This window comes from Lissotriton helveticus, chromosome 5_1 (genome assembly GCF_964261635.1).
Source record: "Lissotriton helveticus chromosome 5_1, aLisHel1.1, whole genome shotgun sequence".
Lineage (NCBI taxonomy): Eukaryota > Metazoa > Chordata > Amphibia > Caudata > Salamandridae > Lissotriton > Lissotriton helveticus.
The window spans coordinates 1,424,882,682-1,424,910,478 of record NC_136065.1 but is presented as its reverse complement, the minus strand read 5'-3'; the positions used below and the strand labels follow the sequence as shown (position 1 = coordinate 1,424,910,478).

The following is a 27,797-nucleotide window of genomic DNA, read 5'->3' as shown; positions in this document are numbered from 1 at the left end:
CATAGGAGGCGTGTGTAATTTGTGGGAGGGGCCTAAAATAGAGCAGTGGCGGCCAGTGTAGCTGCTCCACACAGCTCCTTTCCTCGCTGTGGCTTTGAGATTTGGTGGCCTGCTAGCAACAAGGCTCTGCAACCTCGCAGGTGTGCATCTGACATCTTTTGTGGGGACTATCACAAGCTGGCATGGCTCAGCGAGTGATCAGGCAAGCCGAGGGTCACATGGCAATGCTGGGGACTCACCCATAAAGTGAACCTGTTGCACTGGTGGTTGGGATGGTGCACAGACCTGGTCACAAAGGTAGGGAGGTGCTTGGGGGCGGAATAGACGAGAGAGCTCAGCACAAATGCATTGACAGCTAAGGCTCTTTTGTATACAAATGGATCACCAAGGTGAGGAAGAGGGTCAAGGTGGTCCCCGGAATTGACACCGCTCGCACTGGCGAAATACCCACGTCTTGGAGCACACGCCCATGTCTTGGAGCACACGCCTTAGTGGATCTCTTTCCTTACAATGTTTATTTGGGTTTTCGACGAAATATACACAAATAAAAAAAACTAATAGGCAGTTACAGGAATGGAATCTCAGTAAGAGCAGCTCAGTACAACCTTTACATCTTTTATCTTTGCCGACAAATGTTTAATTCTATTTTATATCAAATAAATTAAAAAATATTATATAGCTGTGTCTTTTTTAACAAGTGCCATCGTCCTTTCAGTGAGGTCCCGTCACCAGATTTATGGCTGCTGCCGCACTGCATCCACCTACAGTGTGTATGCTTCATAAGGTGGGTCTGTCCTGCCATTCTGGTCCTTAGACGCCAGGTATCTCCTTGGTGGTTCCCTAATGTCCTTGGGTCATGATATTGGCATGAGGAAGGCTTATGTATCCATCCTATCACTGCAATACACTAAGTCAGCTAGCCACTGTTCAGTGGTCAGCACCTTCTTCATACCCCTTTTCATGGATATCCTGTGCTTGGCTAATAGCAGTGCTACAGAGGTGTATCTCCTTTTCTTTGGTAACCCCTTCACCCACCCAAGTAACCTCATCTTGGGGGGTGGTCTCATTTCCATGTCTAGCATTTTCTAAAGCATCTCAAACACCTCGATCTAATCCATCCAATATCTACTTACACTGGGACACCTCCAAGCCAGGTGAATGAAATCTCTCCATGCCCCCTCATCTTTGGCATCTGTTCTCTTTCCTAAGTCCTCTTGTGTGCAAGAAGTTGTGGGTGTAGTATAGTTGATGTGAATATTGTTTATTATTTACTCCCCAAACAACAGGAGAGTCACCCTTGGTAGCCAAAGGGGGCTGAGTAGTTAACAACTGAACAAGAATTGATTTCCATTTCATGCTTTGCTTGTGCTTTTTTATATCCACATTGGGCACATCAACACATTGAAAGAGTACACATCTGGGACAATATACAAGTATTAACAAACCACAACTTCTATCTCACTATAGTTAAAAATATATAAACCACATATTAATGTTAAAAGCACACAATAATTCATTAAAAGAATCTCATACATATATACAATATTCAAATACATAAATCATTTCATTTTGTAACAATACAAAATAAAGAATTGGTCAATAGCAATATAAACATTCGGTTGACGCAGCGTTCCGGTGGAAATCAGGATCGTTCACACCATCTTCATCAGGACATATACTATAAAACCAACAGACGTGTGATTGGTTTCATCCAAATCCGTGATTACATCTATGATTTGGGGAATACGTCGGAATGAGATGCACTTGATAAATGGTCAGCTGCTGCCAATCCTTGCTTCGTTTGATAAACAGAGACATTGTCTCCACCTGGCTGCATGCTTCTTGGTACTGACCCGAGACCCATCTACCCATGCCTTGAACATGTATCATCTTGGACAATATGTCTAGTGGCTTTGGTTTAGTTTATCTGGGGACCCACTGTTGTCAGATTTGACAGTGTGAATAACCTTGAAATATAACAAAAATGTTAAGACTGGACACACTACCTGATTATTAATCTCCTCCGGTTCCATAAACTTAACATCCTGATACAGGTGACTCACTTTAGTAAGCCCTAGATTATCCACCTGCGATACTGTTTTAGGTTAAAAAAGCACCTGAAATGCGGGGTTATATCTTCAAGGAATCTCTGGGGAGTATACTTCATTCAGGCTTTAGTGTGCTGCAAGCTGGTGCCTGTGCTACACAGTAATGTAGCTCGATATTTGGCACCAAAATGTACTCTCTAATGTCATTGTCGGTATGCGTTCTGTGTTAGCATATGTAATCTCTAGGCTGATCCTCTTTCAGATTAGTCTCAGCAGAAGAGATCGAAACTGTCTACAGAGGGTTGCTGGCACCGGCGAGGGTATGTTAGAACAGATACAGAAGCATATAAAACAACTATTCTCCCTCCCGCATATGCCGGCAAACGATCAATTGTTTTACCTTTTATTGTAACCTGAGGGGCACCAATCCATAGTTTCTTTTTTTTAGGATTATCCAGTATGGACCTTAATATTTGCGGTGGGGTGGCGGGGAGGGGGGATGGAGGGTGGAGGAGGGGGAGGGGAATAGGTCAGATTTGCTTGAACTGACCTCAATGCCCGACATCCTACCAAAACTCGAGATCCCCCCTAATAGTGGCAGCACATTTTCCTCAGGGTGTACATACAGTAATATGTCATCTGCATACAGTGCAATGAATGTATTCCCCTTTTGGTGGGATGCATATACAACCCTGGGGCTCCATCACCACCACAAACAGCAATGGCGATAGTGGGTAACCCTGCCAGGTGCCCCTTGCTATGACAGATGGTGTGGATTTAAGACCATTCACGCTGACTCTGGCAACCAAATCCGAATACCGTAGCCCTATGCGTTCCATTATCCCCCAGCCCATTCCAGTACAGCATACACATTCAGCCAGGACACCACTCGACTACAAATATTGCTGCAACAGGTAGATCAGGATAAGCCTGGTGTGACAAGACACGCTGAGGCATGTATCTTTTTCAGGTGAGAAGCTAGTGTGCTCCAGCAAGATTATGCTAGCTATGTATGACCTTAGGCCATTATTTTAGCCAAGATTTTTGTTTCTACATTAATCACAGACAGAGGCCTATGCAAGACGCATTGAGTGGGAGGAATTCCCGGTTTTAGTATGGTTAATAGTACTCCTTTGAATAATGTTGGGAGCAGAATACCTTGTGTTCAGGCCTCCTAATATATCAATAGAATTTGGGGAGCCAGGAGGTCACTGAATGATTTGTAAAATTCTGCCATAAATTGTCCACGGGCCCTTGCCTCCCTCCAGATTTTTAATTGCCTCTCTGATCTTGGCCACCATCAATGAATGCCAAAGGGGTTCAGGCTCCATCGCCACAGCCAATCCACTGTAGCTCTATTCAAGAAGTTAAACAGTTCTTGTTTTGGAGGTAACTCTAGTAACCTGTACAGATCTGAATAGAACAACTTAAATCAATTCCATATTTCTAGCTCTGTCTAAGTTTAGTTTCCATTTGTTTTTGAGGAGAGGTGTGGCGCCGCGGCCAGGGCGACTGACGCTGGAATCTGGGGACCACGGTTCGATCCCCGGCTCCGGCGGCAGGTCAGCCCAGCACCATGTGACTCTGGGCAATAGCTCGCTTAATCTTCCCGACGGCCCCCCAGCGCCTAGAGACCCTTACGGGTGATTGTGCGCTTTACAAATGTGGACTTTACTTTACTTTTTCTTCGATCACCACATTACATGTGGTAATCCGTTCTGCTTACCTATACTTAAACCCTGATGCATGCCTGGAAAGTCTGTCATACTCTGTCCAGGTTCGGTACAGAAGGAACCTATATTTACTATAAAAACACGCGGCAATGGTTTGTCTCATCACAGAGTTCAGCAATGGGAACCCCCGCTGTCCGCCAGCTCCAGTATACTACACTGTAATACGAGCGAATTATATGATAGCGCACGCAGGAGAATCAAGCCCTTCAATGTACAGGCATCTCTGCATAGGAGCCAGAAGTTACTACTTGATGAGGCATTGTGGCCTGAGAAGTAATATATGTAGTCTTGTGTCTCGGGGTCCTGTGTCTCCAAATATCTATCGATATAATCCATAGTGTCTCACTAACCCCAACAGCACCTTGGTGGTAGCCATTTGTGTGCAAGCTTTGACCAGTCTTCGTATGTGTGAGGTAGTATTAAAATTCCCCAGCCCCCAACCCCCAGAACAGGGTGTTCTGAGGCAACCTACTACATTTCGTGAGAAATTGTGGGAAGAATTTAGGGTCTTCTACATTTGGAACAACAACACTACACAATGCGGTAGAGTCACCTATTTTAAGCACTTAGCGAGATCAAAATTCTAATGTATATACTTAATCCAACTTATTTAGACACTCAACTTGGAGTAGTCCATCGCCAAGACCACTATAACAATAATACAAACACAACACCAAGGAGTATCTCAAATTTTAGAAAAAAATATTATCCAACGTCATATGTCGACAAAAGTTCATGTTCAAAGAAACTCTTGATAGCAGGTTTTGCTTCTTCTTTTTTTATTTTTCTCTTTACTTCTGTTATTCAAAATAAATTTTTCACAATTCAAATGATGATCACATGTATTTCCATACAGCCTTTCCATACAGCCTAAGCGTTTCGTCCTCACAGGGACATCATCAGGGCTGTAAAAAACAAAAAGAAAAGATTCTATGACTGCCCATTACTTGTAAAATAACACAATTGAATTCCTAGTTTCCAAACTCAAATGACAAAATATCATGGTTCACTAATATATAATATTCTTGATGCTGCCTATTTAACAATCTAAACGAGTATTTTGGAACTACCTGCCTATATAACATGCTGATCAACAATGCCACATTCCTATGAGAATATGCAACATAACTCCTACTCACATGTGGTGAAAGTACAACTATTTTACATGGTTCTGAGGCTAATTGCCAGAAAAGAAAAAAAATAGATTTTGGTATTTAACCAATTTTGTCTTAACCCCAGTTTTGATACACACATACAATCCTTATTTATTAGAATAATTAAGAATGCTCACCTAAATTACAGAAGCGGAAAAATCTTCCAAAAGAGCCCAATTATAACAGCGGATGCGAAACAGTAAGTCCTTAGCACTAATAGCTGAACTTTCTTGAATCCAAAATTCTAAACAAGGAAAAAGAAAAATATATGTATCTGTCTAATAATTTCTTGTGCCTTGTAAGGAACTTATTTAGTGATATTGTATAACCCCACTATGACTATAATATCTGTAGGGTAGAGAAACCAAATTGGTTCAAGGGCACATATAACACACAACTCCTACCATTTAAACATCAGCCACTGCTGTGAATTCAGTCTCCTTTTCATCAAAAATCGTCCTTAATCCGAAGTGAAAATTTCAATTTGGCAGTTCTACAAAAATGGGAAAGGTAAAAGCACATCTGACTAGAAAGTCCTCTGTACTTAAAAAATGAAACACAAGTCTTTTTACTTCCTATAAGTCTTCCCACGAAGAGTTCTGATATGCACCTACCTCAGTCTTAGAAGGTCAGCTTTACTCGCATCCGTACGCTCTGACGACTCTCCTGATAAACAGTCGACAATTTGCTGTTGCGGGCTTACTTAATTTAAACCCGTCATTGACCAATCAGGGCTTTTGAAATTCGCACAAAAAATCTTCTACTTAATTATGTTACATCCGTTCCCTAACAGGTCCGCATGATTATATATCCGAGAAACTTTGCCTAAAGCGGAAACCGGAGAAGTATTTCCGGTTACAAGATAACTACCTGTGATAGGCTCACATGTCCTAGTGTTATAGGCCAATCAAAACTGCCTCATCGACGCGTTGCCTAAAGCGGAAACCGGAGAAGTATTTCCGGTTACGTGATAATTGACTATGATAGGCTCATATGTCCTAGTATTTTGGGCCAATCAAAACTGCCTAATCGACGCGTTCCTGTTGCGGCAACCGGAATAGTCTTTCCGGTTGCGAAATATTCCCCAATGAGAAGCTCGAATACTCTGAAATGTTAATGCCCAATAATAAGGCTCGCACTCCGTCGTAACGTGTTATTACAATGGGAACCGGAGTGATCTTTTCGGTTTGTGTGTACGTCACTAAGAATCGATCATCAAAACTCATTCCTACTTGCCAATCAATCGTGCGGATGGACTTTTACATGTAAGTAATGTTACAACAAAACCAAAACAAGATTTTCTTGTGATGTAAAATTGATCCATTAGAAAATGGTACCATTTGCTTAGTGAGTTTAAAGCCAATAGTCCTGTTCACCGTGATGTTGGCAATCACACGATGATGGCCCATCAAGGCTCATGCCCAGTTATGGCAGAGCCATTCAATGTCTAAGTTCTCTGTCCAGTGAACGTGTGTTTATTCTTTTAAAGGCAAAGTCAATACCCGTGTGAATAATTGGTTGTGATCAACAGCACCCCTGATAAGGTTGCTGATACACAAGCAACCGAAATAATTTAGGATCAAAACGGGGGAACCTATAGTAGCGAAAAATACCCATCTTATTTCCATTATGAAGACATTCAAACAACTACATTTGTGTAAAATTCCCATAAAGAGATCACCATAATAACAAAATTTGTGACATCTGCTGTGGGGGAAGTCCTACAAAAAGTGGTGCATTTCTGATTCACTGTTCAGCCCCAGTTTCACTGTTCTACAGCGACTTATCCACCTTGCTTCCTCTCTCCTGATATATAGTTCCCAGTCTCCCCCTCTCACACTAGGCTCTATTTTTTGGAGACCATGAAACTTGAAGTCTTTCTGTCCCTCATGACATCTTTTTATATGAACAAAAATGGGCGATTTAATGTGTAACAAGAATGTTGACTCTAAAACTGTCATTAAAGAATCAGATATGACAATCGAACATTTACGTGAAGGACAATTATTAATGTCAATCACAGAAGGAGAAGAATTAAGCGTAAATGATGTTGCAAACTTATTGGGAGTTGAAACTAATTATAATTTAACAAGTGGTTTGCGGATGGCATCAAAGTTCACCCCACAGGGGATCCAATTCGCTGCTATAGACATATTCACTCAAAAAACCTTAGACGACTTACATCAATTTCAGGACAGGGACAAAAGACCACTTAAGACTTGGGTCAAAGCTCCTGACAATTTAACCATGGAAGAGCGTATGGCCATTAGGAATTTGAAGAATGATGAAACAATTGTAATAAGGGAGGCGGACAAAGGTGGGAATATAGTGGTATTGGATAAAACTAAGTATTGTGAGGAAATTGCTCTACAATTATCAGACCACACGTGTTATCGAAAGTTAAACCAGAACCCAGTTCCAGAAGCTGGTCAGAAAATAGCAGAACGTCTTTTCTCATGGAAGGAAGCTCGTTTATTAGATGAGGCAGAGTTTAAATACCTACGAATACTGAATCCTACTTACCCTTTTATTTACACCCTACCTAAAATACATAAATCAAGAACAGACCCACCGGAAGACCTATTGCGTCTAGCATAGGTAGCTTGACGGAACATCTGTCTGAATTTGTGGACGGATTTCTTAAACCACTAGTCCTAAATTTACCCTCCCACGTCAGGGACACAATGGACATACTTAACAAGCTGGAAAATGTGGTGTGGGAAGATGGAATGAGCTTCGTAACCCTAGACGTGGTGGGATTATATACATGTATTAATCACGAAATGGGGGAAGCGGCTTTGAAACATTTTTTAGGAAAGGGAAGCGCAAGTTTGATTGAACATTCAGAAATGCTCGTGGCCATGAGCTCTCTCATTCTTAACAATAACTTTTTCCTATTTCAGAATGATTGGTATCATCAAACCAGGGGCACGGCGATGGGATCCAGGTTTGCTCACTCTTATGCCAACCTTTTTATGGGTTGGTACGAGAGGGAGCATGCCTGGAGCCGGAGAGCCGCCAATTGGACGGATCATATACTTTTCTGGGGTCGTTTTATAGACGACATTTTAATCCTTTGGAGGGGGACTGAGAATCAGATGAATGAATATCTGACTTTTTTTAACAATAATTTGTTTAATGTGACACTGACCATGAATTTTCAACACGAAAGGATAGAGTACCTAGACGTGGAACTCTTTGTAGTGGGAGATTCGGTTAAAAGTAAACTGTATAGGAAAGAGACAGCAACTAACTCCATTCTGAGGGCTGACAGCTCACATCCAGCATCAGTTATTAAGGGCATACCATTTGGCGAAATGGTTATGCTTAGGAGAAATTGTAGTGATGATGGAGATTTTAAAGTAGAAATTAATAAGCTTAAGAACAGGCTTACAAGTCGAGGCTATTCTAAGGAGCTATTGGATACCGCTTGTAAAAAAAGTAAGTCTGATAAACAGACACACTACATTAATACCTAAAAGAAAAAATAAAGAGCTAAGGAGGCCAGTGGCATTTGTAACAACGTATAATACTGACAAAGATAAAATTTTCAGGATTCTCAAAAAGAATTGGCATTTATTATTGGGTGTACCGGGCCTTTTGGGACAAATTGGACCTACACCTAAAATAGTATATAGACGTAGTCCGACCATTAGCAATCTCATCACTAGAAACTATGTTGAACCTACTAAACAAGTCAGACCTAACTGGATGCCTGTCACCCCAAATGGGTTCTTCACATGTGGGGGTTGCAACATGTGTCCTTGGGGTCTTAATAGGACCAAGGAATTTCAATACAATAGTACTCGAACATATCAGATCAAACAGTTTATTAACTGTAATAGTACGGGAGTTGTATATGCAATTATCTGTGCATGCGATAAAATATACATTGGGAGTACGAAAAGAGCTCTCAAGATTCGCATGCAGGAACATAGAAGGGCTATCCTTAATGAAGATGTTAAATCGCCCATTTTTGTTCATATAAAAAGATGTCATGAGGGACAGAAAGACTTCAAGTTTCATGGTCTCCAAAAAATAGAGCCTAGTGTGAGAGGGGGAGACTGGGAACTATATATCAGGAGAGAGGAAGCAAGGTGGATAAGTCGCTGTGGAACAGTGAAACTGGGGCTGAACAGTGATTCAGAAATGCACCACTTTTTGTAGGACTTCCCCCACAGCAGATGTCACAAATTTTGTTATTATGGTGATCTCTTTATGGGAATTTTCCACAAATGTAGTTGTTTGAATGTCTTCATAATGGAAATAAGATGGGTATTTTTCGCTACTATAGGTTCCCCCGTTTTGATCCTAAATTATTTTGGTTGCTTGTGTATCAGCAGCCTTATCAGGGGTGCTGTTGATCACAACCAATTATTCACACGGGTATTGACTTTGCCTTTAAAAGAATAAACACACGTTCACTGGACAGAGAACTTAGACATTGAATGGCTCTGCCATAACTGGGCATGAGCCTTGATGGGCCATCATCGTGTGATTGCCAACATCACGGTGAACAGGACTATTGGCTTTAAACTCACTAAGCAAATGGTACCATTTTCTAATGGATCAATTTTACATCACAAGAAAATCTTGTTTTGGTTTTGTTGTAACATTACTTACATGTAAAAGTCCATCCGCACGATTGATTGGCGAGTAGGAATGAGTTTTGATGATCGATTCTTAGTGACGTACACACAAACCGAAAAGATCACTCCGGTCCCCGTTGTAATAACACGTTACGACGGAGTGCGAGCCTTATTATTGGGCATTAACATTTCAGAGTATTCGAGCTTCTCATTGGGGAATATTTCGCAACCGGAAAGACTATTCCGGTTGCCGCAACAGGAACGCGTCGATTAGGCAGTTTTGATTGGCCCAAAATACTAGGACATGTGAGCCTATCATAGTCAATTATCACGTAACCGGAAATACTTCTCCGGTTTCCGCTTTAGGCAACGCGTCGATGAGGCAGTTTTGATTGGCCTATAACACTAGGACATGTGAGCCTATCACAGGTAGTTATCTTGTAACCGGAAATACTTCTCCGGTTTCCGCTTTAGGCAAAGTTTCTCGGATATATAATCATGCGGACCTGTTAGGGAACGGATGTAACATAATTAAGTAGAAGATTTTTTGCGCGAATTTCAAAAGCCCTGATTGGTCAATGACGGGTTTAAATTAAGTAAGCCCGCAACATCAAATTGTCAACTGTTTATCAGGAGAGTCGTCAGAGCGTACGGATGCGAGTAAAGCTGACCTTCTAAGACTGAGGTAGGTGCATATCAGAACTCTTCGTGGGAAGACTTATAGGAAGTAAAAAGACTTGTGTTTCATTTTTTAAGTACAGAGGACTTTCTAGTCAGATGTGCTTTTACCTTTCCCATTTTTGTAGAACTGCCAAATTGAAATTTTCACTTCGGATTAAGGACGATTTTTGATGAAAAGGAGACTGAATTCACAGCAGTGGCTGATGTTTAAATGGTAGGAGTTGTGTGTTATATGTGCCCTTGAACCAATTTGGTTTCTCTACCCTACAGATAATATAGTCATAGTGGGGTTATACAATATCACTAAATAAGTTCCTTACAAGGCACAGAAATTATTAGACAGATACCTATATTTTTCTTTTTCCTTGTTTAGAATATTGGATTCAAGAAAGTTCAGCTATTAGTGCTAAGGACTTACTGTTTCGCATCCGCTGTTATAATTGGGCTCTTTTGGAAGATTTTTCCGCTTCTATAATTTAGGTGAGCATTCTTAATTATTCTAATAAATAAGGATTGTATGTGTGTATCAAAACTGGGGTTAAGACAAAATTGGTTAAATACCAAAATCTATTTTTTTTCTTTTCTGGCAATTAGCCTCAGAACCATGTAAAATAGTTGTACTTTCACCACATGTGAGTAGGAGTTCTGTCGCATATTCTCATAGGAATGTGGCATTGTTGATCAGCATGTTATACAGGCAGGTTGTTCCAAAATACTCGTTTAGATTGTTAAATAGGCAGCATCAAGAATATTTTATATTAGTGAACCATGATATTTTGTCATTTGAGTTTGGAAACTAGGAATTCAATTGTGTTATTTTACAAGTAATGGACAGTCATAGAATCTTTTCTTTTTTTTTTTTACAGCCCTGATGATGTCCCTGTGAGGACGAAACGCGTAGGCTGTGTGGAAAGGCTGTATGGAAATACATGTGATCATCATTTGAATTGTGAAAAATTTATTTTGAATAACTGAAGTAAAGAGAAAAATAAAAAAAGAAGAAGCAAAACCTGCTATCAAGAGTTTCTTTGAACATGAACTTTTGTCGACATATGACGTTGGATAATATGTTTTTCTAAAATTTGAGATACTCCTTGGTGTTGTGTTTGTCTTCTACATTTGGACCCACCGTGGATATTAATTAACATAGCATGCGCCGGCCACTATTTTTCCGGCACTGTGAGATACCTGCCCCTGTCGTGTTTGATGGTAGCCAAGTGATGGAACGGAATCAAACTGCATATGAGGGTTGATTCCACGAAAGTGGTCCCAGGTTGCTTATTTCTGGTTCACAAAGGACCTAGGTTGGCATTTTCGGCTAGACTGTTCCCAGGAGGCACATGGTCAATACTGATCTGCATATGCCTGGGTCTAAACAGGGCTGGCGAAGTGAGAAAAAGAACAATGGATTTAACCCAGATCTCTTGACTTGGTGTGAATATTTGATTTGCCCTGCATTCCGTCCATCATCTGTGTGTCTTTTGCTATCACAATACAAGACATATATTCTGGGTTCATATGATCTCTCATGCCTTTGGATCTTGCTTATGTCATACATTACACCAGCTATCTCTAAATTCACCTACCGGCTCGGTAGCACAGACCCCCCTTCTGGCGAGCTATTGCTTCCATAGCATTTATGACATCCAACATACATTCCATTTCCTCAACTGTCAAACTTACTCCCTCCCACTCTGGGCTTCAAGCGGAACAGTTAATCCCCAAGTAACTCCCTTTTACTAACAAGCATTGCTAACATAGGTAATGCATGTGGGATGCGTGGCCTTGCCTACTTCCGATTGGCAGGCCCAGCGATCAGTGTTATAACTCTGTATCTGCACGTTACATGCATTCACATTATGCATATACATTACCAGTTGTCCCTCCTCTTGATATATATAATGACACAGGAATTCATTTACTCAGAGCTTTGTCATAGACCTTGTGCAAACATTGGCATTATAGTCACCAATAGCCAGTCCTGCTCTCCATTTATTTTGGTGTTTCATGGGGATTAGTCTCTGCCTCCCGCAAATCCTGCAGCATTTCATAGTCTCTTTTGTTTGTTTAGGGGGCTACAAGTTGCTCTTACATCTTCGGTTTGCTCGGGTATACCATGGCGCATTGAAAGGGGTTTTGCCTCAGGATCTTTTTCCCCAAGAGAAATGTGCACATAGCAGCTTGCACAGCCAGGGTGGCAATCTTCGATACTCTGCGCTCCAAGTCCACTTTTTATCTAGATGTCCTCAATGTCAATTTAGTAGCCTGGTTCAGGGCCGGCCTTTAGCGTGGGCGAGCTGGGCCCAGGCCGACAATTTTCTGAGGGTCACACAGAGCTGTATGCATTAAGGTTGTACACATATATATATATATATATATATATATATATATTCTTAGAGGGAGCCATTGAGGGAAGAAGAAAACACAGACCTCCACTCATAAAGTCAATCCTTACAACAAGACCTGGTTTCAAAGATGCCTATTTTCTAATTATGTATTTTATAAACGTGTGCGATATGCTATAATTTCTAGAATGAAAAAAACTCCTCCTTCTATTCAACTATGAGGTAGTCGCAAGACGTTTCCCACCTTTACTTAAAACAACTTTTATAAAAGACAGTCGCCAGAGCAGTGAGGGGTTAAGTTCTCTTTTTAACTAAATCCAAAATCTGTTCACATTCTCAGTGATACAAAAAAGTGTGAGTGGCAAAATGACCCCTCACGTGTGCACCACCAACGGGTTCACTGGTTGGTATTCACCAGTTGTGCCCACTTTTATCCCACTTTTATCATCATCATCATCATCAATTATCTTTATTTCGGTTAAAACAAAACCATAAAAGATGCACAAACATTTTTTAAAAATCAGGGACTAAAATTCTAATTCTGAGCCCATTTTTCCACAATTCATTGTTCCTAATTGAAAATCCATCAGAGGCAATTGCGGTATTGAAACAAAATATACATATTTTAGATTTAAAAGAAAGCATACGCCATTGATTAACCTCTACCGCGCTAGCGGGCTTTCCCACTGTGCGCTGAAATTTGAAAATTGCGCGGTTTGTGACAAAGCCAGCTCGTCATCCGCGTAGCGCAGGTAACGCCCATGACGAGCTGGCTTTGTCATCAGCGCTGAAAGGGTTAAAGTTAATACAGTCAAATATCTTACACTTGGTATACATTTAAAACATACTTAATGTAAGTGGTATTACTTCCATTTCCTAACGGAAGAGGGAGGAGCTAAATATGCAAATTGTAAACAATGCTGACTCCAACTCTTAGTCCCCCAAACCCATCTTCAGCAGCTATATTACATCAGGTAAACTAAAATGTATGCCTATATTATTAGAGTCTGAGACTCCGTCTCCTTCGTACTATCTCCACAGAGAAAAGGTATCTACTTACACTAAAGACAATGGATTGAGTGGTTTCACTTCTGAGGACTCTTTCAGCCTCACTGAGGTGTCCCAGGAGGCGACAAATAGGTTTTATCCACTTCTTCCTTAAATGTGCAGGACACAGAAATAATACATGTGCCTCATCCTCTCTTGTGTCCACGGTACACAGTTCACATTTTACCAAGGCTTCTTTCCCTGCGTTATCCCCATTTCGCAGTATTAGCTTTAATTTGTAATATGCCATAGCGAAATTTTAAATACAGTGATTTTGCTACAGTTGGTAAAATCTCATCCATGAAGCCTTCAAATCTACTCACAGTTTTCATATTGAGAAACTTGAGGTTTAAAGTATCCAGCTTCGGGTTATATAATGTGGAGTTGAGAAGAAACTCCCAATATCTTTCTTTTAACAACTTTTTACAACTCAAGGTCTGACACTCAGGATCTGCCCAGTAGTGATGTAACCCAAGCTTCGTAAGCCAATCCTCAATATGATTCAGCCATACCAACCGCGTCGTATTTTTTATTTTCATGATTTCTTTTAGGGCTTCTCTGTAGTCTAGTAATTCATCTGTTGACCACAGACGTACCCAATATAACAGTGGTCGTAAAATTGCATGATCATCAGTGCGATGTATATTCAAATCCATTGCAAGTGGGAGTAGGGGTGTGCGACGTGGGATTGCTAATATTTGTCTAAAAAATATGTTTTCGTGTGTCATGAAGGCACATTTAGCAGTGTGGCCCCATAGTTCAGCCCCATAGAGTGAGGCTGATTGAGCTTTGTATTTATACAACTCTAATACTGGGGTAACAGCTCTGGAATAGCTTTTCTTGTGTCTCCTAGCTATTGGAACTAGATTTTGAGTGAGGATCATTTTACTTTTATCAACTTTGGATTTCCAATTCATTTTGGGGTCTAAAGTAATACCCAAACAATTAAAACTGTGCACATATTCGATCATTTCATTATTAACAGTCAGTGTTCTTCTAAAATTTCTATGAGGGTTAACCGCCATATACTTGGTTTTGGACGAGTTAATCTCCAATCCTTTATCATCACAGTAATACCGAAAGGCATCAAGTAGATTTTGTAATCCTCTAGGTGTCTGTGAAATTAAAATAGTACCATCTGCGAATAGCAGTGCAGGCACGTGATCGCCACCCAACTTGGGAGAGTCATGCTCGCAGCCCAAGAGGGTGTCCGGTATGTCATTAACGTACAGGGAGGACAGTGTCGGTGCCAGCACGCATCCTTGCCTAACACCTCTCCTTATACCAATACGCTTGGTTAGTTCTCCGTTTAGGCCCCATCTCACCCTAGCATAGTTGGCCTCATGCAGCTTGACAATCTGTTTCAAAATTTCCCCAGGGACCCCTTGGTATCTCAATCTCGACCACAGGGCGCCTCTAGGGACAAGGTCAAACGCTGCGCTGAGGTCAACAAAAGTCACGTACAAATGTGCTCTCTTTATGTTAATATACTTCCAGATGATGCATACAAATCTAAACACTTGATCGATAGTGCACATTTTTTCTCTAAAACCAGCCTGGTACTTGGTTAGAGTACAAGTTTTATCAATCCAAACACTCCGCTTACTTATTACTTGCCGCGCAAATACCTTCTGAAGGACGTCAATTAGACTGATAGGTCTATAATGGGCCGGGTTCATTCTGTCACCCTTTTTAAAAACAGTTACAATTTCGGCGCCCGCCATGTGTCAGGAATTGGAGCGCCCCTGGCAATTTTGTTATAAAAACAATTAATATATAGAGCCCATAACATGTCTTCATGCTTCCATAAGTCCCCGGGTATCCTATACGGACCAGGTGCTTTCCCAGGTTTGGTTGCCTTAATGGCTGCAATGGTTTCTGCCATGCTAAAGGACAGAGGTGTCACACTTAAATTTAATCCTAATTCATCATGATACAAAGTAGGCTCATTTTCAATAGGGAAGTATAGAGTAGCAAAATGTGAGACCCACACTTTGGCTTCCAGAAACATATCCCTAGAGGGATGTCCATCTCGAGTGCCCCTAGCAATCAGACCGCAGAAAGATGCCTGGTCATTTGCCTTGCAGACTTCCAACAATTCAGACCACATTTTTTCATCGCAACATTTCTTTGCCTTTGCAATTGTCCCCTTATATAATCTCCTTTTCTCCCTAAGTATTAGTACATCATTGCATTTTGAAGTCGCTATTAATTCCTTTTTAGCATAACGGCATGCCTTGTCACACCAATTATCCCCTTTTACTGAGTTTCGCTGACCAATTTTTAGTGGCTTAGTAGCTTTAGTTAATATTTCTCCAAGTCCCAGTGTCATATTTTCATGGATCCATGTAATGGGGTTCTCCTGAGCTGGGACACTTTTATCATCATGGTAGTCATTTTGCCAAAAAAGAAAAGAAAGTGTCCAAGAAAAAAGAGAAGACTAAGTGAAGTGAGAAAGGTCGCATCTCACAATGAGACCTAGTGCAAATAAGATAGACAATAACACTCTAATAGCAACCACTTTATTATTTACAGAGTGTATTTTGTCTAGTTTAAAACCTGCTAAACATGCATACCGTTTTCAAGCGCCAACATGTTTCATTGCCGTGTAGTTTTGAGGCAAATTCTTCAGGGCAAATCACTTCGCCAAGGCACCGATATTGGACACACCATACACTGTTATGGAAGACTGTCGATCATAAAAACACAACACCATCTAACATCAATATCTCGGTTCTGAACCTCAACCTGTGTGTTCACCAATATGTTATTATTAATAATGGGTATCTAATTTACCCTCAACAAGCTACTGTTTCTCAAACCAGCTTGTAGTGTCAAGATCTCTCGGAAAAACCCCTTATGTGAGTCCTCCTGGTGAGTGAATCATTCACCTGAAATGTCAATCTACACCAATGAAAATGGAAGAGACAAACCACAGGATTAACAGTTGGAAGTGTATTAAATAGGAGCATTGTCATTCTAAAGAACTCTCTTCTGTTTTTCAGGGAAATCCAAATGCTCTCACTTGGTTAAGAGCACTATCTCAAACTACTCAACAGACTAGCGTGTCACAAATACACTGCGTATATTCAGCTGTTCATATACTGTAGTGCACCGTGCTTACTCGCCTGCAGTTAAAAACACATCTATGTATGGCTATGTTTGTTAGATCTGCCATGTTGTTACCGTGGATATATTCAGCTGTTCTTATGCTATAGTGCACCATGCTTACTCGCCTGCAATTGCAAACACATCTTTGCACGGCTTTGTTAGCTAGATCGGCCACGTAGTTACAATGGTCAACCCGCGAGCCTTAAAAAACTACGTTTCCACCCCCATTACTCCTTACCACCGAAAGCCTCTTGGAGCGCGTTGACTCCTCCCGGTGTCATCCCGGGCTATCTCCCCGGATTTAACCACATGTGTGATCACGTGGGAAATCTCAGAGTGCAACCCTGCGGAAGGTGATGCCATATTTGAATAGAGTGGTATCATACAGAATACCAAGTATGATACTTATATGTCATTAAGGTTGTGCTAACAGCAGTGCCCTTCTAAGCCTTGTACTTGTACCAGACTATTTGTTTCTGTCTAATTTGTCAGTTTAAAGTGGTTCTAGTCCTGTATTATCATACCGCAGGCGATGTTTTTGCCACCCTTTTAGCTCCCTTTCTTGCTCTCCATTCACCATCTGACCCCTGCTGGCCCTCATCAACAAAACCATTATCTGTGTGAGGCAGCTAAGCTACCAGTGATTTACGTGAGCTGGGGGAGGTCGGGGGATGTTTGTTTTAAAGGACCATACCCTGCTCATACAGGTACTGACCAGTGAACGCACTGAACGCACGGTACTACTACTGCCTCATTTTAATAACTACGGCCAGCAAGGGTGCCAAATTTCTCTTTGCCCACGCCCAGGGCGCAATTTTCGCAAAGGCTTGTGATGATGGGGCCGCGATGTGCTACTGGGGCGGCCTGGAGCCCAGATAATGATGTGCACTTTCCGCCACCAGCAAATCCGAAAACCTTTTCCCACCAAACAAGGGATTCAAAAACAGTTTCCAGGCTTGTCACTGCTGTTGTTTCTGTACTGTTGTTTCCATTATTCAGATTATGGGACTTTATTTGCCTGCAGTATGTTATGCTTTACAAGTTACTATAAGCTTGGAAATGTTTTATAAGGATGTGGGATGTTATGCTTCACAACACCTGGGAATTGCAGAATGTTGTGAGCTCATAGAATCTATGAGCTCACAGGGAGAATTTTGTGGCTTCACTGGCCATGGTGGCGCCTGGCGTGTCATGTGCGCATCAGCAGCATGGCATCTGCACTATTGGGATTTTCTGCCATGTACAGCGCCTTATGGAAAGACCTTTGTAATGATCAGGGGAATACAAGTCAGCATCGCATGCATCTCCCCTTAACCAGCGCATAGTTGGAGTGTCACGCCTTTGTCTCGGATTCCCCATCGGCACTGAGGGAGGCATCCACTGCACATGACTTGAGCACGTACGCTCATGCTCTGTCGGCCATTTTGGATTGGGCCACAACGGATGTGCATTGTTGTCAGTAACTAAGGGTAAGAAGTGGTTTTTCACAATAGACTTGACATCTGCCTATCACCAGGTACCATTGCACCATGGGAGTAAACACCTAACCAATGTTCCCTCTAATATTTTTTCTCTGTGTGAGGCTGTGCAAGGTCCCTGTCCGCTGCAACCAAGGCTATGTGCGCCATCCAACTGAACATGCAAGCGAGTGCTGCGCTCAGCAATATAAATCTATGGAAATTCCCACTCCAAACTTCAGTTTACAACAACAGCGAAAACAGGTGCATTACACACACATATAGCTCTATATAATAGGGTCTTGAGACAGTTTTGGAACATAGATTAATACCCTTGGGAGACCTATTGCACTACAAATGCTTGTTTTAAATATGGCATCTGCTTTGGCTGAGGAAAGCAGCATGGAAAGGATGTTTCTTTATCTCATCACAGGGAAATTGAAGAAGCATACACCATAGAAAGTATTTATTAAAAGTAAGTAGTTAAAAACGAACTGAGAAACAGTTAGTCACATAACAAGAGCAACAGTGCGTACTATGGATGAAATGTAAACTGCAATAAATACATGTGTACAATACACTAATTTCTGCATTGTGCCCTAAAACGCTGTTGCTGATAGTTTTTTTTAAAGTTTTATACAGCACAAACTTGGTGTGCTTTACATGAGCACCAGTTGCATTACTGAAATACACATTCTTTTGTTTTTACATATGGGGTGTGGGAAGGTTAAATGATTTGCCCAGAGTACACACTTAAGCAACATTTTTCCTTGGGGCTAACACTGCCTTTGGTTAATATAAAGGAATTTCAGAAGCTTTTCTGGAGGGGGAGCACAAAAAAATAAAATTGATGCAAGCCTGGACTCGAACTTGGCTCCCCTGTTCCAAAGGCAGAAGCACTGCCATTATTCCATACTGTCTCTGCAGATCTGAACAGCCCCCTGACACTAACAAAGCAAGCAGAAGCTGCGAGCTCTGTAATGTGCAGCATATCCAGCCCTGCCAAGTACCACGCATCAGATGTTCGACCAACGCATTTCAGAGTGGTGGTCCGCATCACATCACTGAGATGCATTGTCACGCATGATAGCACCAACTCAGCTTTCCAGCTGGAGCGCTGCTTAAGTACCAGTTACTGGTAATTTGGGTTTAGCTGACAACACATTGCTGCGACTGGATTTGCGGCTTGGGAGCTCGTTCAGGCAACTTGCTCTGGGAAGTCAGGGCTGCCTACAATGTGTTTCAGTCACCCCGTTGGCTAAAGTCAGTGACGTAACATCGAGATTGAGTACTGTGACTTAATTTGTCTGTCAACAGGAAGAGGAGGGAAACATATATCAGAAATGGCACCCATTTGAGCAACAAGAAATGCTAAAAAGATCCTAAAACTGATGCAAAGCACTAGAAATGGAAGGGCACTAACAGGAGTCTCATAGCTGTCAAGTTTTTATTTACTTATGTGCGACATTTGCATGGTTTCAGTGTACTCATGAATGACATTCTGCTGACACAAGTGACACTTCCCTGGCAGTAAAACTAGGCAATGAAGTCCCAATAAAAAGGTAAATATACCAACTTCTGAGCAATGAGCAGCACCCATTCGAAGTAGCCCGATCCAACCCAGTACATCCTAACTCCACTGACAGCATCAGGTCTTTCAGCATCAGAAAAAGCTAGTCCAACCAAGGGTTCAAATCCTACAAAATTCCAGCAGGTCTGTCCCTGCTCAATGCACTGTGACCCTTTACATCGTTGAGAGCCAGCCCATCCAATTTAAAGCAATTCTAGACACATTCACCAAAACCAGTGTGGCCCTGCCAGGTTTATTCTAGCCCCATTAACTCCAAACAGAACCAGCCTGGTCCTGTCCAGCCCCATTCCAATCCTGAACATTCCAGCCCTGCGCAGTTCTGTTCAAACGCCATAAATATTCACACAACCCAGCCAGATCAAGCCATTCTAGCTACATGTACAACCACCAGAACCAGCCAATAGGGTTACTAACAGGATGTTCTGTTCTTTTATTGGCCTGACCAGTATATTAATGTCCAAGCATAAAGCCTGTATTGTTCCCTCATAACAGGGCATATATAAAACTTAAAACATATGAGTAAAGCACTTTAAAATGTGTTCTGTCGTGGATATAAAATGATGGATAGTCATGTAGTTTCTTGATGTTCTTTTATTCAAGTAGAATAGTAATAAGATATACAGGATAAAACCCCACCAGGAACAGGGTGGTCACTGCTCAGCCCACTCTCTTCAACTGTCATTCTACATTCACACCAGGCACACTAACATTCTACTCACTCTGTCATCCATCATTCAACATTCTACACAGACACCACATTCATACTGGCTGAGCAGCTACAAGGAGATAATCCAATGTACAACATATCCCCTTTTCTTCAATAACAATAAACAGATTAATATGTTGCATAGCTATTTAGATTGAAAAGATTACATAGTTATTTAAATTGAAAAGAGAAAACTTACAATACATCACACAGTTCATAATGACAGAAATGAAAGAAGTGATTAAGTATGTTAAAGAATTGGTAGCTATAAGTGATGAGGATGAGGAAAGGATAAACAGTCCAAACCAATGGCACACATCTCCTTCTGTTGGATGATTTAAACAAAAAAAAAACTAAGAAAGAAATGTTGTTTAGTAAAAGTGAAATAGTATAGGACTGAGAGAGGATAAAAACTCTGCATAGAGGTCTTAAAACTATGTATAGGTACTTAACGCATTGCCTAAGGCACAAAGGCCCAAAGACACAATATTGCATGAAGGCACAATGTATAGGTTAGATAACTATAAGTGCATAGTATATTGCATATTGACATTAATGTATAGGTACATGACCCATGTTTAATTGAAATGTATAGGTATATAACTAAGTGCATAACTTTTCAAATACAGATATAAATGTATAGGTACATAACCCACTGCATTTTATAAACTGAAGTGTGAACTCAACAAAGTAATTTGTAGTGTAGGACCAATGAAAAAGGTGTGCGCACCACCCTCACTGAAGAATAGAATAAATGTAAGGAGGCCTGCTCCTATACATAACTACACTACTAAACAAATCAAAACTGGAGTTCCACAACGGTCAATATCATTCAGATAAACATATGTTACTTCTTTAAACTCTAATTACAGAATATGTAACATATTGTGTATATAACATATAATCATAAATAATGAAAATACAGGAAACTTCAATTGCGTCTTAACATCAGTGCGCAGGAAGCGTTTAGTGACTTATAATATGTGTGATCAAAATTTGGGCTGTACATATATCAAGATCAGCCAAATTTAACATATAATAAGGAAAATTCTGAAAATGACAATATGTGTCTTGATACCTGTGCGCATGGAGCATCTTGCGACTTATAATATGTGTGACTAAATCTTGAGCTTTGCTAACTTCAAGATTCTTATTATGTATATGAGTCACGTAATATGTATTAATATTAGTGCATTCAGTAAGCATATCGCGACTTATAATGTGCGCGTTTTAATTAAATTCCCATTTAACGCGTCTTAATTAAGTGCTTTTAAGATCCCACAAAATACACATTAAATAAGCAAAGAATAGTGCAAACATAGTTCAGTATGCTAAACATTGTAAGAACAATAAATTAAAACAAATAAAGTTGTCACCGTCGTTTCAGGGATACTTCTTTGTAAATATTGTAAGTTAGTGCCAGTTTCTTTGTAATATAATTGTCCATCAAGGTGTTTATTTAATGGTTTAGTAGGATCTAATGTCCTTGAGAAACGTTATTGTCCCATCGGAAATTTACTTGCGCTGACTAAATAATGTACATTTAGCATGGTGCAGATAACCTAGCTGGCAAGACCTTGAACAGGAAACCACAATAACTCACAGTAAGGATACTTATTTCATTCACTAACTGCTCCTTCGAGATTGCGTTGAAGATTATGGAGAAAGTGAAAAGCTTGCAGCAGGTTAATGTTCGTCTGATAAAGTCTTTTACCTTGATTCAGTTCAGTTTCTTGAGGTTTATTCTTTGTAGATACCTTAGTTTGTTTGTAGTTAGTTTCTTGCACGCTTTAAGTTCTCCAAACGTCGCCAAAATGTCGTGGATATAAAATGATGGATAGTCATGTAGTTTCTTGATGTTCTTTTATTCAAGTAGAATAGTAATAAGATATACAGGATAAAACCCCACCAGGAACAGGGTGGTCACTGCTCAGCCCACTCTCTTCAACTGTCATTCTACATTCACACCAGGCACACTAACATTCTACTCACTCTGTCATCCATCATTCAACATTCTACACAGACACCACATTCATACTGGCTGAGCAGCTACAAGGAGATAATCCAATGTACAACATGTTCCATAGCTGTTTTAATGGTCCGTGGCTGATAAAGTAAACAAAGCCAAGCAGTGTTAAAAATGAATACGGACTATCTTGTATGACCTCCAGTTAATCATGTGTGGGTCTTCGAAGAATTTTAAAACATAATTTACTGGGAAAGCTAGCAAGGCTACTTACTGGCCTATCCCACTCCACCACGACACGTTCACAGCACAACTCACCAGTGACAAGTGCTGCAGAGTGACTTATTGCCAGGATAGGAACCAGGGGGTCTTCATTGGGCCAGGCGTGGCTGAGGGGACAGGCGGTGCTCTGCAGTGATGATTGCAGTATGCATAACTGTCTTGCTTCAGCCTGCAGGTTTTGGCAGCACTTTTAAATGCCTCTTTTCACATGGCCAGCATGGACTTTCAAGGACATTGGTGCAGGAATGGAAAGAGGACAGATGATGGTGCTTTCGAATTGCTCAGCAAGCACACACAACATGCGACGCTCTAATCATGCGCAATAGACTGCAGCCCCGCGAGTCAACACCTATGGGCCTGGGAATGCTTACATTCTTGTGGCAGCCGCTGGCATGTAAGTTAGAAGGGGAAATAGCCTTCCATGCATATATAAACGAAGCTTGCTGAAGGCAGCAGTAAAGTGTTATAGGCCTTATCTGAGGCAGTCGCAGAGTTGAGGGTCAGTGCATGTACACCAGGAGAACAGGGTAGGGGGTCTCAAGTTCTGAGCACCAGTGTCCAAGCACATAGTGGCCCATAAAAGGGCATCTTCTGCACCACTGCAGTTAAGTGCACAAGGACGCCGGTTCCTCCTCATCTCTGCAGTAGGTTCAGCGATGCAACACGGCAAGCAGCAGAGACAGCAGCTTGTCTTTTCAAAATCGGAGAATACTGGGATACTTGGCCTCAGCTTCTGATCTCAGAAGCTGCGTCAATGATCAGACTCTTTAACATCAGCAGCCCAATCGACACAGTGAACCCTACTGTAGACTCTCAGCAAGCGCCGCCCGTTGCCTCCGGTCTGAGATTTCTAACGTGCCCGTAACAGCTGCTCCTCTGTTTGGCTCTTCAAGCGTGCCGCCACTGCTCATATCACTTCACCAAGAAAGTGACAGTTTTACCATTGTTCTACATCATGTCGTTAAGCAAAATAATTTGAGGAACGGGCACTTGGTGACCGGCGCGCTTTGCAAGCATGTGTGCACGCTGGTGAAAGGCCCCATGAGCGGGGGTGCACCCGCGCATGTTAGAGGGAACTATGCACCTAACTGCATTTATAAGTCCCACTAGATGTTTCCAATTTAGGAGAGTACCGTTTAGTCCTCAGCTGCCCCCACGTTCTAAAATCTCATGTACAGGCTGCTTCATGGCAGAATTTTTTTTGCTTTCCAAGATGATATTTTGATCATTGGAAGAGATATGATAGGGGTAAACAGAGGAGAGAGCGAGTAAAATCAGAGGGGTACGCCCCTATCCCCAATTCAGACTATGAGTAAACAATGTGGCCGGACCAACTAGAAAACAAAGTATCTCAACTCACAGGTTCTAAAAGTCATAGCAGTGCCTGGGAACCATTAGGTTTTCTTAAAAGACCCCTCACACACCTACCTAGTTGGTGTCATGCTTCATCATTGGGGTCCCAACCGGGCAGCCGAATGCCACCCGGTTGTGCTACAACGCCTGATTACAGCAGAGTGGGTGTGGTGTGAACTGCGTGGTGCCAGTTCAAATTATCTCTGGGAATCCTTGCCAATGTAGTTTATTGTTGGCGGCCCAGGATAAGGTTAAAAATGTCAAGGGCAACTATTCGAGAGGATTACTCCAAGTTGCCAAAATGGTCTACATGTTTCAGCCCCCAGCAAAAGATAAAAGGGCTTTCTTCAGGACCAGGTGAATAAGTGAGTGGCAAAAATTACGCCATGTGACAGTGAATTTCAACACCCTCGCTAAGGTGTGTTGTGTTGGTGGTGTCGTTATACTTACAGACCCACTTAAAAACCCTGTGTGGAGAAAAAAAGAGACGACAAGACACACAATGAAACAATGCAACATAAAATGCAATCTTTTTTAGCAGCGATTAGCGCCACTATGCGTGTCTTAGGTAAGTGGCCACAATCGTGAGTCGATCTGTAGGTCAAAGCCGGGTGGAAATGCATGCTGTTCCGGCACATTGTGCTCATATTGCATGCAGCAACTCTAAGGCAGTGACTCTGTTGTAGCATGCTGAGTCACTACAACGCACTGTATTGCGGAGAAAGACTATTGTGAAGCATGTTGGCTTAATGTTGTGAACAAGGGGCTGGAATAAGCCCAGTGAGTACCCTAGGTACATTTTAGCATAGGTACTGGTGTGCCAGGTAATTGGTGTGACAAGGTACATGCTGATGTGGGCGCTAGTTACTGGTATAATGCATAAACAATGCAACCACTAAAGGGAAATATTAAAATTAGATTGCGTGCAAAGTAACATCAATGGTAAAAAAACAACATAGTTACACTAGATTGGTGGTGTGAGCGGCAATATTTCAGAGCCCGGGAGGGGTAGCCATCTGTGGTCACACACTACATGTGAAAAAAGAGGGGACATTGAATTAAAGAGTTACCGGAATGGTATGGCTTTGTTTGGCAAGAAGTAGGTCCCGCTAGCCATCAAAATGAAAGGAAAATCTTAATTCGTCAAGATGGTCTGCCCGCAAGAACATATTCCGGTCTCCCGCGGTCCTGGCTGCTTGGCGGACCCGAGAGCGAGGTATGTTTAAAGTACCGGAGAATGGCTGTGAAGTGTGTGCTTCAACGTGGTCGCGTGATGTCCAAAGTTCAAGTAAGACTAGACCGACAGGCTCAGAGTGGCGGAGGCGCGTGTGTGATGGGCGCTATATTGCCTATGAGAAAGCCGGGGTATAGGCATTACCTGTGATGGAAGTGAGATAAGGACACAATCTTGGAGCAGATTAATGGTTGTGTAAAATGGGGCACAATACTAAATTGCATTAAAAATGCGAAAGCCAGTTTGAATAGAAATGGCGTTGTAAATGGCATAAATGTCAGATGTGGACATAAGTATATTATGGCATGAGGGGCGTGGCCAACAGCATGGCCGGGTAGGACGTGCGTCAGCGAAGCTCCCAATGAGCTGCTGCAAATCCAACGTACTTCAAATCAAAACTCCCTAAAAAACGGCAAGGGCGAGACCGGAACGGACACAGAGCCCGTAGAGATAGAGGAATCGCCGAATCCTGCAGTTGAAGTGGACAAATTAGCCTTGGAAGAGCTGGCCGCGCGAGACCCCTTCACCAAGATGGCGGCCGGATACATCCTGTTGGGCCGGGAATAATACTGCCCTGGTATCGGGACCCACAACAATCGGTGATTTCACCTAACCAAGGCTCGCACAGAGAAGAATACGGGCTGTGGTAAGGACTCCCCCAGTCGAGTGTCCCCACGAGCGCTGGGAAGGGCCCGCGACAGCGGGTTCCGAGAAGGCGCCTGACTCTGGCCCGGGAGCTTGCTTGAGCCCTACACCAGGACGAGGAGGGGCCGCAGAGTAGGCCCCGCCGTAGACCCAGTCGGGACCCGCAGGCAGAGAGAGGCGGAGGAGCGGGGACGCCCGGTGGAGCCTGCCTGAAAGTCTCCTTCGACTGGGAGGTGAGGAGCTATCCGGGGCTCTGGTAGCTGCAGCTGCGGGAGGAGGCGCGGACTGGACGGGGGCTCGTGGAGGGACCGCGCCTCCGAGGACTGGGAACAGCAACGGATTGCCCAAGGAAGACAGGGCATCAGCAGACGGCTGTACACTGGCGGCAATCAGTGCCCCTACTCGGATAGCAAACTCGATTATACGCCCTGAACACAACCACTGAGAATCCGGGCTGGGACCATAAGAGGCAGATGAGGCAGCCGGGCAGAGGGCACACTGGTGGCGGTGACCTTTCCCGCTACTTTTCAGCGCACATACCTGCAAGGGCCATTGTACAGCGGGGACCACGACTCCTGGGCTCCGGCCTCCTCTTCCCCCCCCCCGGCATACCGCGCAGGCCCTGAGAGAGGCCAAACATAGGGGGCGCGCCACAGGGGGCGCATAAAGGGGAGCCAGACCCACACGGCGACGTGGGCTGCCTAGGAGCCCCCACAAACGGACAACTGGGAAGGGAGGAGAAACATCGCCACTACGGAGCACAGCCCACTAGCGCTACAAGAATAGGCGAGTTCCGCAGAACTCCCACGCTTCACAGTGACCCTGATACTCCCTGGGGGCAGTGAAACACAGCTACGGGAAGACTAGCAACCCCATATCCACCTCACCGGTTGGGAGTCCGCCCTCTGTCGCATGCCCTGGCGAATAGTGTGACCCCACCACAGACAACGGCCTATACAGAGGTGGTCCACGACTACCGTCGCAGCTCCCCCTCCGCTCATCCTCTCTCCCCCATGGAAGCCCAATAGACGAGGACGGATAAGAGAGTGACTCCTTCAGTAAGAAGTGGCAGCACAGGGAGACGAGATGGGGAAAAGGGATCCGGTGGCTAAAACTGCAAGGCAGGAAACCATGGACATCTATGCCACGACCTGTCCAGAGAAGGAGACGATTCCGGTGACATCTGGCACACGTGCCGACACCGCCATGCTGCTAGAGGCGATTCAAGCGTCTAGGACGGATATACAGGACTCAAGAGCAGCGCTGGAGGTCAAGATTGGCGAGGTGGGTTCGGAAGTGCTACTGCTGCGCCAGGATTTTCGGAATCTGAAGGAGAGGGTGACGACGGCGGAGACACGGATTGGCGAGGCAGAGGATTCCCTCACCACCCTCCAAAAGGACATGGCGGAACTCCAAGCGTCACACAGGCAACTGCTATGGAGGGTGGATGATGCGGAAAACAGGGCGAGACGCAACAACCTGCGCTTCGTGGGTTTTAGAGAAGGCATCGAGGGGACGAATGCGGCGGCCTACCTGCACTCCTGGCTAACGACAACGTTCCCGCAGGCTCAATTTTCGAACTGTTTCGTCATCGAAAGGGCACATAGGGCACTACTGGCGAAGCCGCCAGAGGGAGCGCAGCCACGACCGATCATCGCACGTTTTCTCAATTTTGCGGACAGAGATCTCATACTGAGAGAAGCCAGAAAGAAGGGCGAACTACGGCTAGACAACACGAACATTATGATCTTTCCAGAATACAGTCAGGAGGTACAGAAACAAAGACGCTCCTATGACTCAGTAAAAGCAAAATTGCGAGATCTACGCATGACATACATGCTGCTCTTCCTGGCGA

The 27,797-nt window shown here is 42.9% G+C and overlaps 1 protein-coding gene across 4 annotated transcripts in view; it reads right to left on the bottom strand.

Annotated features, from left to right (window-relative positions):
* Positions 1–27,797, bottom strand: part of PHTF1 (putative homeodomain transcription factor 1) — a 490,213-nt gene that overhangs the window by 357,813 nt on the left and 104,603 nt on the right. The window lies entirely within an intron of this gene.